This window comes from Marmota flaviventris, chromosome 8, assembly GCF_047511675.1.
Source record: "Marmota flaviventris isolate mMarFla1 chromosome 8, mMarFla1.hap1, whole genome shotgun sequence".
NCBI classification, from domain to species: Eukaryota; Metazoa; Chordata; class Mammalia; order Rodentia; family Sciuridae; genus Marmota; species Marmota flaviventris.
The window spans coordinates 93546881-93562093 of NC_092505.1; the positions used below are offsets into that span (position 1 = coordinate 93546881).

The 15213-nt window shown below is 35.2% G+C and overlaps 1 pseudogene; it reads right to left on the reverse strand.

Annotated features, from left to right (window-relative positions):
- Window positions 1–1723: 1723 nt before the first annotated feature.
- Window positions 1724–2581, reverse strand: LOC114098008 (ADP/ATP translocase 2 pseudogene; annotated as a pseudogene).
- Window positions 2582–15213: the final 12632 nt, after the last annotated feature.

A 15213-nucleotide genomic window follows, 5' to 3' on the forward strand; every position in this document is an offset into this window, starting at 1 on the left:
CACACTACAGAAAAATCATAAGGCCTATTTTCCTATTGATTAATTGCTATATATATCACAGATATACTCTAAATACACACACACACACACAAATCTAATAATCTGACTCAGTGGTACCAGAAGGGGGAAATCTCCAGAGGATGAGCAACAAAAACCTACTAGTTTTTACATTATCTTTTAATTCTCTCTGACCTTCAGTTTTCCCATGATATCTTATATATTCTCTATTCTTATCTCTAATACTAAAAATGACTTACATTATGTAGTTTTAAGACTTGACTTTAAAAATTAGAACACTTTCTCCAATTGTCTATTGTTTTTATGTGATCAGTATTTTCTTTCTTTGGTTTTTAATATTCTTCCCTTCTTTTCTCTCACTACCAGCCCATCCCAGCTCAAAAGGACAATGATGTTTTATCACAAACGTCCAAGGAAAGAATCTGAAAATTTCTCAGCTTCATTATCTCCAAACCAGAATTGTCCACTTTCCCTTAAGGAACGAATGGTAGAAAAACAGACAAGGTGGACTTTAAACTACAGCTACAATTAACTGAATATCAGGGAGAAAAAAGGACTTTGTAAAAATTATCAATCATCTATTTTCATAAATAAAGAGACTATTTTCATATCAAAATAATCTTCTTATAACCCAGAACTAATGCTGGCTGACCCTATTAAGTAGCTATCATCTTATTGAGTGCTTGTTCTCAGTCAATTATTGTGCTAAGCAAAATACATTTTTTTTTGTTTAATCCTCACTCTAAAGCTATGAGATCAGTGTTAGTAGTATTACTGTCATTTCTAAAATCAGGAAATTGAGACTTTTAGTTGGCTAAATAACTTGCCTCATATCAAAAAGTTAGAAAAAAACGTGAAATTGATAGGGCAAAGGGGAGGGAGGGGAAGAGAGAGGGCATGAGGGTAGGAAAGGCAGTGGAATGAGATGGACATCATGAAGACATGAATGGTGTGACTACGTTGTGCACAACCAGAAATAAGAAAAATTGTGCGATATATGTGTGATATGGATTGAAATACATTCTGCTGTCATATGTAACAAATTAGAATAAATTTAAAAATAAAAGAAAAAAGATTAAGGATGTAAATAATAATAATAATTATTAATTAGTGTACACTAATTATTATTATTATTCAAGATCCCAGTGGTTACTGTTCATGTAGATTACTAACTAAATTTGTCCCAATTCTTTGTGATGTTTTTAGAAGAGAAATATTCCTGGGAATTTTTACAGAGTTTTGCTGAAAGAACTGAGGTTAAGAAGGCAATGTTATGAGATATGCTAGGAGCATTAGGGATAAGTTAACCTATACAATTAACAAACAGTAATTATTTTTAAAAAAAGTTAGAAAGAAAACTGTCAAACTCAGATCAGACTCATTTTAAAATAACATATGGTTTTAACCCCTGAGCTGTAATGCCTCAATAATTTTTTTGTTTTGTTTTTAGATATTTTTATTTCTTCAAATTTGTTATTTATCAGAAGTGATGAAATAAAAAAATAGAATTGAGTCCCATCATTATTATCATCATCATCATGGAAATGGATTTAAGAGAAAACTGGTCAGATGAATATTATTGCTTCCTATTTTCATCCAGGAAATACTTGGCATTGATAAACAGCCAAGAGTCTGTCCAGAATGCTCAAGATATGTTACATAATGCAACATGCTGTTCACAGGTCGGAGAAACATAGGAAATAACTTATATGAACGTCTTGATTTCATCATACAAGTACAAAAGCATCACCCATTGGACATTGGAGAACACTGAACCTTGCACCCTTGAAAAAATCTTTGCCTCCTTCATCAGGAGCAATCTTTGTCTAGCAGTCAGTCTTGCCTGTATATAATGTCCGTTCCTTTGAGCCCTGACTGTATCATCATGCCACGGTGAACAGTATCAAATGGATAGGAAGTCAACCCAGCAACGCAGTGACAGGCTGTGCAATCATCCAGCTGATTAAGATGTGAGTCTTCCGGGGTCTGGAAGCATTCCCTTTACAGTGCTGTACATACCAAAGTAGGCAGCTTGGTAGATGATACTACCCTGCACGGACGCATTAAAGTCTTAATCCCATTAGATTTGTAGATCTTAACCAGGCAGTCCCAGTCACGGAGGCCTTTGAATTCTCTTTTAGCTCTGGATTTCACCACACCAGCTCCTGGATGGGTTAGGGCAAAATGAAGAGGACACACAAAACACAAGGGTATGTATTGATTTCATCTACTTTTCCCTGCAAAGTAGCTCCAGAAGCGACCCTCTTCTCCACGCCACCCAGGAAGATCTGCTTGTATTTATCTTTGAAGGCAAACTTGGGAGCCTGGGTGGAGAACCAGTATCTGATGACATTGCCCAGGTTACCACGGCAGAAGGACAGGACTCCCTGCTTGTTGGGGATAGGAACCATGCAGTCTATAATGCCCTGGTACTGCTTATCCGTGGTGATGTACTTGGCGGCATGCTGTACCTGCAGAGGCAGCTTGACCCGCTCCACAGGCGCAACCCTGGTCTTAGAGCAGCCAGGAAGTCCCTGACAAAGGACACAGCGGCATCTGTCATGTTGGAAGAAGAGGAGGCGGGCAACTGAGGGACAGAACTGGACTAGGAACCGGCTTTGACTCTCAGTTCAAAATATATTTTGAGACAATGATGAAGACAAAATTGTTGATCAAATGAAATAGACTTTTGCCAAGCCTTGATTTACATATATGCTCCTCTTCTTACATGTAGAATTCCGTGAAGATAATAAAAACAAGAAAATTCAGTGATGTTTTGGGGTCACCTTTTAATTTCTAATACTGTCACTTTTCAGTTGCTAAATAATTCTGTAAGTATATCTATAAAAGAATATTTTATTATATGATACTAATATCATACTTATGGAAATTAATGATGACCCTTTAATTTTAAATGACCAGCCAATATTCTTTTTTATTTTGGAATTAGAAGCAATACTACCACCAATATTTATAGAACTAGAGGCCCAATGAGACTCACATACCATAATTAAATATTTAAAATTTCATATTAAATATTTAACCACTAAACATTTAAATATTTAAATTCCATAAATCGAGCTCATGTATTATTAGTTAAATTATATTTATCCTTATACTTTGACAAATATACCTTTTATAATAAATAAACCTGAATTAGCTATCATTTTATAAACTGAAAGTTTAAAAAATATCAGAGAACCAAAACTATCCCTTGGTTATTTGATAAGATTTTAATGTGTAACAAACTACAAATAAACATAATTCACAGGTTACTATGATATTACATAAATTTATTTTTTAAAGTTTATATTATTACATAAATGTATTTTTTCTTCATTTCACTTCAATAGAAACACTGATATTTAATTATTATAATCATAATTTAATACAGTTCATATTCTGTTGATGGGACCAATTTAAATAATTTAAAGCAATATAATTATTTTCAAAAGTATACAAAACTTTAATTGGTGCATAATAATTAAGCATAAATTAGGACTCATTGTGATATATTCATACACACACACACAGTAATTTTGTTGATTTTTTTTTTCTGCAAATAAATAGAAGGAAAATCAGCAGATTGGTGGAAGGAAAAGTAACAAGGGAATGAAATAAAGCAAATTATATTATATGCATTTGTGACTATGTCACAATGAAACCTGCTATTATCTGTAACTATAATGCACTAATAAGAATTTAATAAAAATATAGAAACTTGAATATATTTCATCATTATTTGTCAAATTTCTAAATTATTTTTTTGCATCTTCCAAAGAGTTATTTTTAATATTCTGTCAACTATTATTATAAAATGTATGTTAAAATTAATGACTAGTAAAACTTAAATTGGTTAAAGTGTGATGTTTGCATTTGATTTTTTGAAAATTTAATGGAAACTTTTAAAAATAAAACCACATCTGTTTTCAATTCTTGTATTCAATGTCCATTTTACTACCAGTGTAAGAAACTGATATTACACTTCACCTAAATTAGCTCTCAATATACATATATGCAAGTTTCAGAGTAAATATAATTGGCTTCTTATTGTAAAAATCCCTCAGCTATCATTATGCAACTGTTCTAAATTTCATACTATTTTTCTAGTATCTTCAGAACCACAAACTCAAAAGGAAAACAAATAGAACAAAGGACTCTCTTCACTACTGAAAAATAATATTTCATTATACTGCAAAATCGGTTACAGTCTTGTGGCCTGGATGGAAGCATTCGACAAGGCAGGAAAGGTTTCTTTTCTCCCTGTGAGGCCTCTCTGCCTCTCAAATCCTTCCTATACAAGAACACAGTGTCAATTTCTGATGTTGGTGAAGGCATGTACCTCAAACCTTTGCCACACTTGGAAGAAGTCTCCTATGATTTCTACAATACAAGGTTAAAGACATGAAGATTTTCCCTGGAGTCTGCATGGAGTTGATCACAGAATAGATGTTTAGGTCATGTTGTACTAGTGCAGAGTGACAGATCTCAAGTGACAGAGGTCTTCATTTTTTTTTTTATTTTGTATGTATTTTCTATTTTTGCATATGTTTATGCTATACAGGAAAATCTAACTTGCCAGCCCAGGGAAAGGGGGTCCATTGCCCAGGTAAAGATTTAAGCATCAAAGATCATTTTCAATGTCAAAGGAGCCTCTGTTGAAGAAAAAACTATTTCCAAAAACATAGATAAGTCTCTCCATATTGTTTCAAGTTTAACCTAATCAGGACTTCCTTATCTGATTTACTTTTATCCAATTTGTTTGGCAATAGTATACAATATTTCAAGCCCCATCTGTACTTAGCCAACCCAGAAGTGTAAATCAGCTGTGGAGCAGAAAGTCTACTGGGTCCCATCCAACACTGGACAATCAGACCAAACTATACTCATGATATAAAAAAAAAAAGAAAAGAAAAAAGAGCAGTTCATCACGAATTCTATGCAATCTTATTTTCCATTATACGAAGAATACTCATCAATATAAAACCAATAAAGGAGATTTTAGGAATGGGAATTACTCTGAAAATTTTGCAAGCTAATGCTTAAAAAATAAAATTAATAAAGAAAGAGACATCCATTCTCCATTCCAAGGATGGGAGATTTATATGCACCAAAGGAAAATAAATGTGTGTCAAATGGCTACTTAATCCTTGTCCAGACAGAATTCAATCAGGGCAAGGTGCCTGATCAAATTGCTATGGTGATCTATCGAAGTTATAAATATGACAATTCCCATAACAGAAAGAAAAATAGGTTATTGATATATAAAATAGTATATAGATATTGAATGAGATAAACAAGTTACAAAATTGCTCTATTTCAGAGTGTAGGTTAACACCAAAAACTTTATATTGATAAAGAAATCCTATTAAAATATGGGTATGTATATTAATAAATACACACATACTTAACTAATATGTTTGAGTATGTTTAGATCAGCATACCAGAAATCTTATATAAATGACCTGTATTGCATTAAACGAGCAGTGCAAGTAATTAAGCAGATAAAAGCAATAATTTAAAAGAAAAGACTAAAATAGGTAAATATATAAAATTTGGAAATATATGGATTGCATAATTATATAATTACTGAAAATGTATGGACTTTAAAATAAGGATGTTAATTTGTTAAGTAAAATAGAAACAATAAGTGAGATTACAAATCTTCCTTAAGTAAATCAATACATTTCTTTTAAGTAAAGGAGGAGGAAATAGAATGCAAAGAAAAAACATCTTTTCTGAATGAGTCAGTGACAATTAGGGTCCTATATACACCATCACAAGTTCAGAGCACCAAAATATTTCTATTGAATGTTTCCAAATTTGAATTTCAAGAAACCAGAAGGAGAGCATGAGTCATTGAGATGCTCTGCTCCAGTATTTCTTCATGTTTTAAGTACTATAAAATCCAGTTTGCTAAACTCAGGGGAGAACAAAAAAAAAATCTAATTTCCTGTAAACACTTTCTAGTGAGAAAAGGGAGTTGTAATTGTTTGACTCTTATTCTACACATGTCATTTGCACCTATACCAGAGATCTCATGCATAAAGGAAGGCAATTTAAAATTAAATAATTAACAGTATAATACAGGAAGTTTCTTTTCCGGCCAAATGAGAAACTTATGAAAGACTGCCATTTCCACACCAATAATAAGAACAAGAAAAATCCAGATAGGCTACAAAAATTAGTTTTTAAAATCCATTAGAATAGAGGATACAATAAAACCTAAATAAACACTAGTATTCAGAAAGTGTTTAATCCTCCACAGAAGAGAGACACTAAGTTACTGAGGAAGACATACATCATGAGAGTGAGGTGGTGCAAGGAAAGAAGTAGGTACTAGACACAGATTTTAAAAATGGTTAAGAACCACATGTAGGCTGACATGGTAGACTATAATTTGGAGGATTTCTACCCACTGCGCCCATCTGCCAACTCTTACACATGGATATTCACCAAGTGGAAAGAAATACACCAAAAGTAGGGAGATGGTGCCTAAGATTTAGAGCTATGAGATAGCCCCTTTGTGGCGTGTACAGCCTTTCAAGTGCAAAACTCCCTCAAAGTAGGTTGTCTTGAAGCAGAAAAGCAAGCAGAGAGAATATTAACATCCAAAGAAAGTTGGAAGGAATCAGATCTCTCTCTCTCTCTCTCTCTCTCTCTCTCTCTCTCTCTCTCTCTCACACACACACACACACACACACAAACTTACACATACAAAATTACAATTTTGCTTTCAATTACCAAAGAGTGAGGACTAGTTAAAATAGCTAAAGAGCAACATTTTCAAGGCATTCTGTGTCCTCATAGATTATGGATCCACAGCCCTCCAAAGGCTAGAGGAGGGATAACAGGTTTGAAAGAGGTCTTCCAAGGTTCAGAAAGCATGGCACAGGGCTTATGTGCAAAGACAACACTTCAGAGACCCCAAATCCTGACTACAAGCCTGGAAACTAGGCTACCCCACAGTTCCAAAAGCTGATGACCCAATCTGAAGGCTGAGCAGATCTCTGGAGTCTTGACAGTGCTCTGATTCCAAGACCTGCAGAAGGGAAACTCTCCATTCAATCCTCGATGCATTTAAAGACAGAAGAAAAGTAAATTAAATTAATGTTGAAATAAAGCACAACACAAGAAAACTATATATCATATCAATTCAGTCTCCGTCCAGTACGTAGATTAAAATTAAAGTGGGTATTAAAACTTTACTTTTCACTATTCTATTATACAAAAATGTCTTTCAAGCAACGAAAAATTGCAAGACAGACAAAAAAATACACACACACTGAACTAGAGATAAAATAGTACATAGAAGCAAATCCAGAGATAGCTCAAATGTTGGAACTACCCAACAAAGAATTTGCAGACACTATGGTAAAAATGTTAAAGAACACAGTTTAAACAGAGGTTAACAAGCATGAAGAATTGAGAAATTTCAGCAAAGATATGATAATTGTATAAAAAATTTCAAGGTTAAAATGTTATGTTTAAAAGGAACATACGTTGAAAACAAAGACATGAACAAACTAAAAGTAAAAGGGTGGAAAAAATACACAATGCTAACACTAAGCTCAGGAAGACACAACTTACCCTATTACTATAAACAGGCTTTAAGAAAAGTATTGGGGCTGGGGATGTGGCTCAAGCGGTAGTGCGCTCGCCTGGCATACGTGCAGCCCAGGTTCGATCCTCAGCACCACATACAAACAAAAATGTTGTGTCCGCCGAAAACTAAAAAATAAATATTAAAATTCTCTCTCTCTCTCTCTCTCTCTCTCTCTCTCTCTCTCTCTCAAAAATAAAAAAGCATTACTAAGATAATTGGGGAAATTTTGCATAGTAAAATAATCATTTTAACATAAAATAACAATTCTGAACATGTATATGTATATATTCTGAACATAATGCATATATATGACATATATATATATATATATATATATATATATATATATATATATATATATGAGACAACAAAATGTCATCAAATCAAGTATGTCAAAGTTGAGAAACTAGAATTTACAGACCTTATGATGATCCAAGTATCAACAAATAACAGATAATATAAATTACTGAGAGTATATAAACTAACCACAATGTTAAAATAGAAATAAATAACATAACTTATGTAGAAAATCCTCAAATATTTAGAAATAAACTGACCTACATTTAAATAATCCATGAGACAAAGACAAAACAAAATGGAAATTTTGAAAAATTTTAGACTGAATAATAATACAGATAATATTTTAAAATGTGTGGAATATAGATAAAGCAGGACTTAGAGGGAAACATAGCTTCAAATGAAGAAAGTTGGATACAATCAATGTTCCAAGTCATTCCTTTATGAACCTAGAAAAAAAACAGAGAATAAATAAAGTAGGTAGATGAACTATAAATAATAAACATAACAAGATAATAAATTTAATACAGGACATTAATAATGGAGAGAAAAACATTGTCAAAAGTTATTTCATAGGCCCAGTGGCCTGCAGGTGTGGTAGACACATCACCCCAATTGGAGGAAGGGCAGAGCAGAGCCTCCGCCTGCACCTGCAAGATAGGCAGACCCGCGACCAACCGGCAGAATAGGCCCAGCGGCCCGCCGGCGTGGTAGAAACATCACCCCAAATGGAGGAAGGTCCCAGCTGCCGCCCACAAGATAGGCAGACCGCGCGTCCTGGAGAAGGGGCCCGGTGGCACGCCGGCCTAGTTGAAAGATCACCCCACTTGGAGGAAGGGCACAGCCATCGCCTGCACCAGCAAGGTAGGCAGAACTGCAACCTGGAGAACAGGCCCAGCGGCCTGCCAGCATGATATACAGATAATCCCTATTGGAGGAGGTGCCCAGCCGTTGCCCGCAAGGTAGGCAGACCACGCGACCTGGAGAAGGGGCCCAGATGCCCGCCGGCGAGATACACAGATCACCCCAATTGGAGGAGGAGCACAGCCGCCGCCCACCTCTGCAAGGGAGATTTTGCAACTATACAAGAGCAATATAAATATATAGGGGGAAAATTCAAGAACACAACAGTTTCACCAAGCAGAAAGAAACGCGAGCAGTATGAAAAGACAAGGAAAGAAAGGACCACAAGCAATGCAGGTCAACTCAACTTCAGAAGAAGTAATAGCTGAAGCAGATGGAATGTCAGATAAAGAATTCAGGATTTACATGCTTCAGATGATCTGGAGTCTCAAGGAAGACATTAGACAGCAAAATCAGACAATGAAAGATCACTTCAACAATGAATTACATAAACAAATCCAAGAAGCAAAGGATCAACTATACAGGGAGATAGAGGTTATAAAAAACAAACAAACAGAAATCCTAGAAATGCAGGAAGCAATAAACCAACTTAAAATCTCAATGGAGAATACTACCAGCAGAGTAGAACACTTAGAAGATAGAACATCAGACAATGAAGACAAAGTATTTCAACTGGAAAAGAACATAGACAGCTCAGCGAGACTCTTAAGATACCATGAGCAGAATATCCAAGAAATATGGGATAACATAAAGAGACCAAACTTAAGAGTCATTGGGATACAGGAAGGTATAGAGGTCCAAACCAAAGGAATGAGCAATCTGTTCAACGAAATAATATGAGACAACTTCCCAGACTTGAAGAATGAGACAGAATCCCAAATCCTAGAAGCCTACAGGATGCCGAACGTGCAAAATCATAAGAGATCCACACCTAGACACATTATAATTAATATGCCCAACATACACAGAATAAGGAAAGAATTTTAAAAGCTTCAAGAGAAAGGAAGCAGATTACATTTAGGGGTAAACCAATCAGGATACCAGCTGATCTTTCAACACAGACTCTGAAAGCTAGAAGATCCTGGAACAACATATTTCAAATGCTGAAAGAAAATGGGTTCCAACCAAGAATTGTGTATCCAGCGAAATTAAGCTTCAGGATGGAAGATGAAATTAAAACCTTCCACGATAAACAAAAGCTAAAAGAATTTGCAGCTAGAAAACCATCTCTTCAAAACATCCTCGGCAAAACATTACAGGAAGAGGAAATGGAAAATAACAATGAAAACCAACAGTGGAAGGTAGTACAGTAAAGGGAAAAAATAATCAAAGAGGAAAAACAAACCATGTTAAGTAACATAAATAAACAAATATGGCTGGAAAAACAATCCATATCTCAATAATAACCCTAAATGTTAATGGCTTAAACTCACCAATTAAGAGACACAGGCTAGTAGAGTGGATCAAAAAAAAAAAAAAGATCCAACAATATGCTGCCTACAGGAGATGCATTTGATAGGAAACGACATACATAGGCTGAAGGTGAAAGGTTGGGAAAAATCATATCACTCATATGGACTTCGGAAACAAGCAGGGGTGTCCATACTCATATCACATAAAATAGATTTCAAGCCAAAGTTAATCAAAAGGGATAAAGAGGGACACTACATACTGCTCAAGAGAACCATACACCAACAAGACGTAACAATCATAAATATATATGACCCAAACAATGGTGCAGCTATGTTCATCAAACAAACTCTTCTCAAGTTCAAGAGTCTAATAGACCACCATACAATAATTATGGGAGACTTCAACACACCTCTCTCACCACTGGACAGATCTTCCAAACAAAAGTTGAATAAAGAAACTATAGAACTCAATAACACAATTAATAACCTAGACTTAATTGACATGTAGAATATACCACCCAACATCAAGCAGTTACCCTTTTTTCTCAGCAGCACATGGATCCTTCTCAAAAATAGATCATATATTATGTCACAGGGCAACTCTTAGACAATATAAAGGAGTAGAGATAATACCATGCATCTTATCTGATCATAATGGAATGAAACTGGAAATCAACGATAAAAGAAGGAAGGAAAAATCATGCATCACTTGGAGAATGAACAATAGGTTACTGAATGATCAATGGGTTATAGAAGACATCAAGGAGGAAATTAAAAAATTCTTAGAGATAAATGAAAACACAGACACAACATATCGGAATCTATGGGACACAATGAAAGCAGTTCTACGAGGAAAATTCATTGCCTGGAGTTCATTCCTTAAAAAAAGGAAACACCAACAAATAAATGATCTCACACTTCATCTCAAAATCCTAGAAAAAGAAGAGCAAAACAACAGCAAAAGAAGTAGAAGGCAAGAAATAATTAAAATCAGAGCTGAAATTAATGAAATTGAAACAAAAGAAACAATTGAAAAAATTGACAAAACTAAAAGTTGGTTCTTTGAAAAAATAAATAAGATCGACAGACCCTTAGCCATGGTAACGAAGAGAAGAAGAGAGAGAACCCAAATTACTAGCATACAGGATGAAAAAGGCAATATCACAACAGACACTTCAGAAATACAGAAGATAATTAGAAATTATTTTGAATCCTTATATTCCAATAAAATAGAAGATAGTGAAGGCCTCAATAAATTTCTTAAGTCATATGATCTGCCCAGATTGAGTCAGGAGGATATAGACAACCTAAACAGACCAATATCAATTGAGGAAATAGAAAAGCCATCAAAAGACTACCAACTAAGAAAAGCCCAGGACCGGTTGGGTATACAGCAGAGTTTTACAAAACCTTTAAAGAGGAACTAATACCAATACTTTTCAAGCTACTTCAGGAAATAGAAAAAGAGGGAGAACTTCCAAATTCATTCTACGAGGCCAACATCACCCTGATTCCTAAACCAGACAAAGACACTTCAAAGAAAGAAAACTACAGACCAATATCTCTAATGAATCTAGATGCAAAAATCTTCAATAAAATTCTGGCAAATTGGATACAAAAACATATCAAAAAAATTGTGCACCATGATCAAGTAGGATTCATCCCTGGGATGCAAGGCTGGTTCAATATACGGAAATCAATAAATGTTATTCACCACATCAATAGACTTAAAGATAAGAACCATATGATCATCTCGATAGATGCAGAAAAAGCATTTGACAAAGTACAGCATCCCTTTATGTTCAAAACTCTAGAAAAACTAGGGATAACAGGAACATACCTCAATATTGTAAAAACTATCTATGCTAAGCCTCAGGCTAGCATCATTCTGAATGGAGAAAAACTGAAGGCATTCCCTCTAAAATCTGGAACAAGACAGGGATGCCCTCTCTCACCACTTCTGTTCAACATTGTTCTCGAAACACTGGCCAGAGCAATCAGACAGATGAAAGAAAAAAAAGGCATAAAAATAGGAAAAGAAGAACTTAAAATATCACTATTTGCAAGTGAGATGATTCTATACCTAGCAGAACCAAAAGGGTCTACAAAGAAACTATTAGAGCTAATAAGTGAATTCAGCAAAGTGGCAGGATATAAAATCAACACGCATAAAACAAAGGCATTCCTGTATATCAACGACAAATCCTCTGAAATGGAAATGAGGACAACCACTCCATTCATAATATCCTCAAAAAAAAAATAAAATACTTGGGAATCAACCTAACAAAAGAGGTGAAAGACTTATACAATGAAAACTACAGAGCCCTAAAGACAGAAATAGAAGAAGATCTTAGAAGATGGAAAAGTATACCCTGTTCATGGATAGGCAGAACCAACATCATCAAAATGGCGATATTACCAAAAGTTCTCTATAGGTTTAATGCAATGCCAATCAAAATCCCAACGGCATTTCTTGTAGAAATAGAGAATGCAATCATGAAATTCATATGGAAAAATAAAAGACCCAGAATAGCAAAAACAACTCTAAGCAGGAAGTGTGAATCAGGCGATATAGCGATACCAGACTTCAAACTATACTACAGAGCAATAATAACAAAAACAGCATGGTACTGGTACCAAAACAGGCAGGTGGACCAATGGTACAGAATAGAGGACACAGAAACCAATCCACAATATTACCACTATCTTATATTTGATAAAGGGGCTAAAAGTGTGCAATGGAGGAAGGATAGCATCTTCAACAAATGGTGCTGGGAAAACTGGAAATCCATATGCAACAAAATGAAACTGAATCCCTTTCTCTCGCCATGCACAAAAGTTAACTCAAAATTGATCAAGGAGCTTGATATCAAATCAGAGACACGGCATCTGATGGAAGAAAAAGTTGGCTACGATCTACATACTGTGGGGTCGGGCTCCAAATTCCTCAATAGGACACCCATAGCACAAGAGTTAATAACTAGAATCAACAAATGGGACTTACTCAAACTAAAAAGTTTTTTCTCAGCAAAAGAAACAATAAGAGAGGTTAATAGGGACCCTACATCCTGGGAACAAATCTTACTCCTCACACTTCAGATAGAGCCCTAATATCCAGAGTATACAAAGAACTCAAAAAATTAAACAATAAGATAACAAATAACCCAATCAACAAATGGGCCAAGGACCTGAACAGACACTTCTCAGAGGAGGACATACAATCAATCAACAAGTACATGAAAAAATGCTCACCATCTCTAGCAGTCAGAGAAATGCAAATCAAAACCACCCTAAGATACCATCTCACTCCAGTAAGATTGGCAGCCATTATGAAGTCAAACAACAACAAGTGCTGGTGAGGATGTGGGGAAAAGGTTACACTTGTACATTGCTGGTGGGACTGCAAATTGGTGCAGCCAATTTGGAAAGCAGTATGGAGATTTCTTGGAAATCTGGGAATGGAGCCACCATTTGACCCAGCTATTCCCCTTCTTGGTCTATTCCCTAAAGACCTAAAAAGAGCATGCTACAGGGACACTGCTACATCGATGTTCATAGCAGCACAATTCACAATAGCTAGACTGTGGAACCAACCTAGATGCCCTTCAATAGATGAGTGGATAAAAAAAATGTGGCATTTATACACAATGGAGTATTACTCTGCATTAAAAAATGACAAAATCATAGAATTTACAGGGAAATGGATGGCATTAGAGCAGATTATGCTAAGTGAAGCTAGCCATCCCCTAAAAAACAAATGCCAAATGACTTCTTTGATATAAGGAGAGTAACTAAGAACAGAGTAGGGAGGAAGAGCATCACAAGAAGATTAACATTAAATAGGGATGAGAGGTGGGAAGGAAAGGGAGAGAGAAGGGAAATTGCATGGAAATGGAAGGAGACCCTCAGGGTTATACAAAATTACATACAAGAGGAAGTGAGGGGAAAGGGAAAAAAACCAAGGGGGAGAAATGAATTACAGTAGAGGGGGTAGAGAGAGAAGAGGGGAGGGGAGGGGATGGAAGGGGGGATAGTAGAAGATAGGAAAGGCAGCAGAATACAACAGAAACTAGTATGGCAATATGTAAATTGTGGATGTGTAACCGATGTTATTCTGCAATCTGTATACTGGGTAAAAATGGGAGTTCATAACCCACTTGAATCAAAGTGTGAAATATGATATGTCAAGAACTATGTAATGTTTTGAACAACCAACAATAAAAATTTAAAAAAAAAAGTTAGTTCATTCTTCTGTTGAAGGACACCTCGGTTGGTTCATTGCTTTGCCATTGTGAATTGAGCTGCTATAAACATTGATGTGGCTGTGTCACTGTAGAATACTGATTTAAAGTCCTGTAGGTGTGTACTAAGGAGTGGGATAATTGTGACAAGCAGTAGTTCCATTCTAATTTTCCTGAGGAATTTCCATACTGCTGTCCAGAATGGTTCCAGTAATTTGCAGTCCCACCAACAATGTATAAGTGTACCTTTTCCTCACATCCTTGGCAACATTTATTGTTACTTTTGTATTCTTATTAAGTGCCATTCTGACTGGATTGAGATGAAATCTCAATGTAGTTTTAATTTTCATTTCTCTAATTGCTAGAGATGTTGAACCTTTTTTCATATATTTGTTGACCATGTTTCTTCTGTGAAGTGCCTATTCAGTTCCTTTTTCCATTTTTTTTGATTGGTTATTTGGTTTTGGTTTTGTTTTGTTGGTGTTAAGTGTTTTGAGTTCTTTGTATATCTGGAGATTAATACTCTATCTGAGGTGCAGGAAGCAAACATTTTCTCTCACTCTGTAGGCTCTCTCTTCATTCTTGATTATTTGCTTTGATGTGAAGAAGTTTGTAGTTTGATACCATCTCATTTATTGATTTTTTATTTTACTTCTTGTGCTTTAGGATACACAATGGAACTACTCAGTCGTAAAGAAGAATGAAATTATTACATTTGCTGGTAAATGGATATAAATAGAGACTATCATGCTAAGTGAAATAAGTCAGTCCCCCC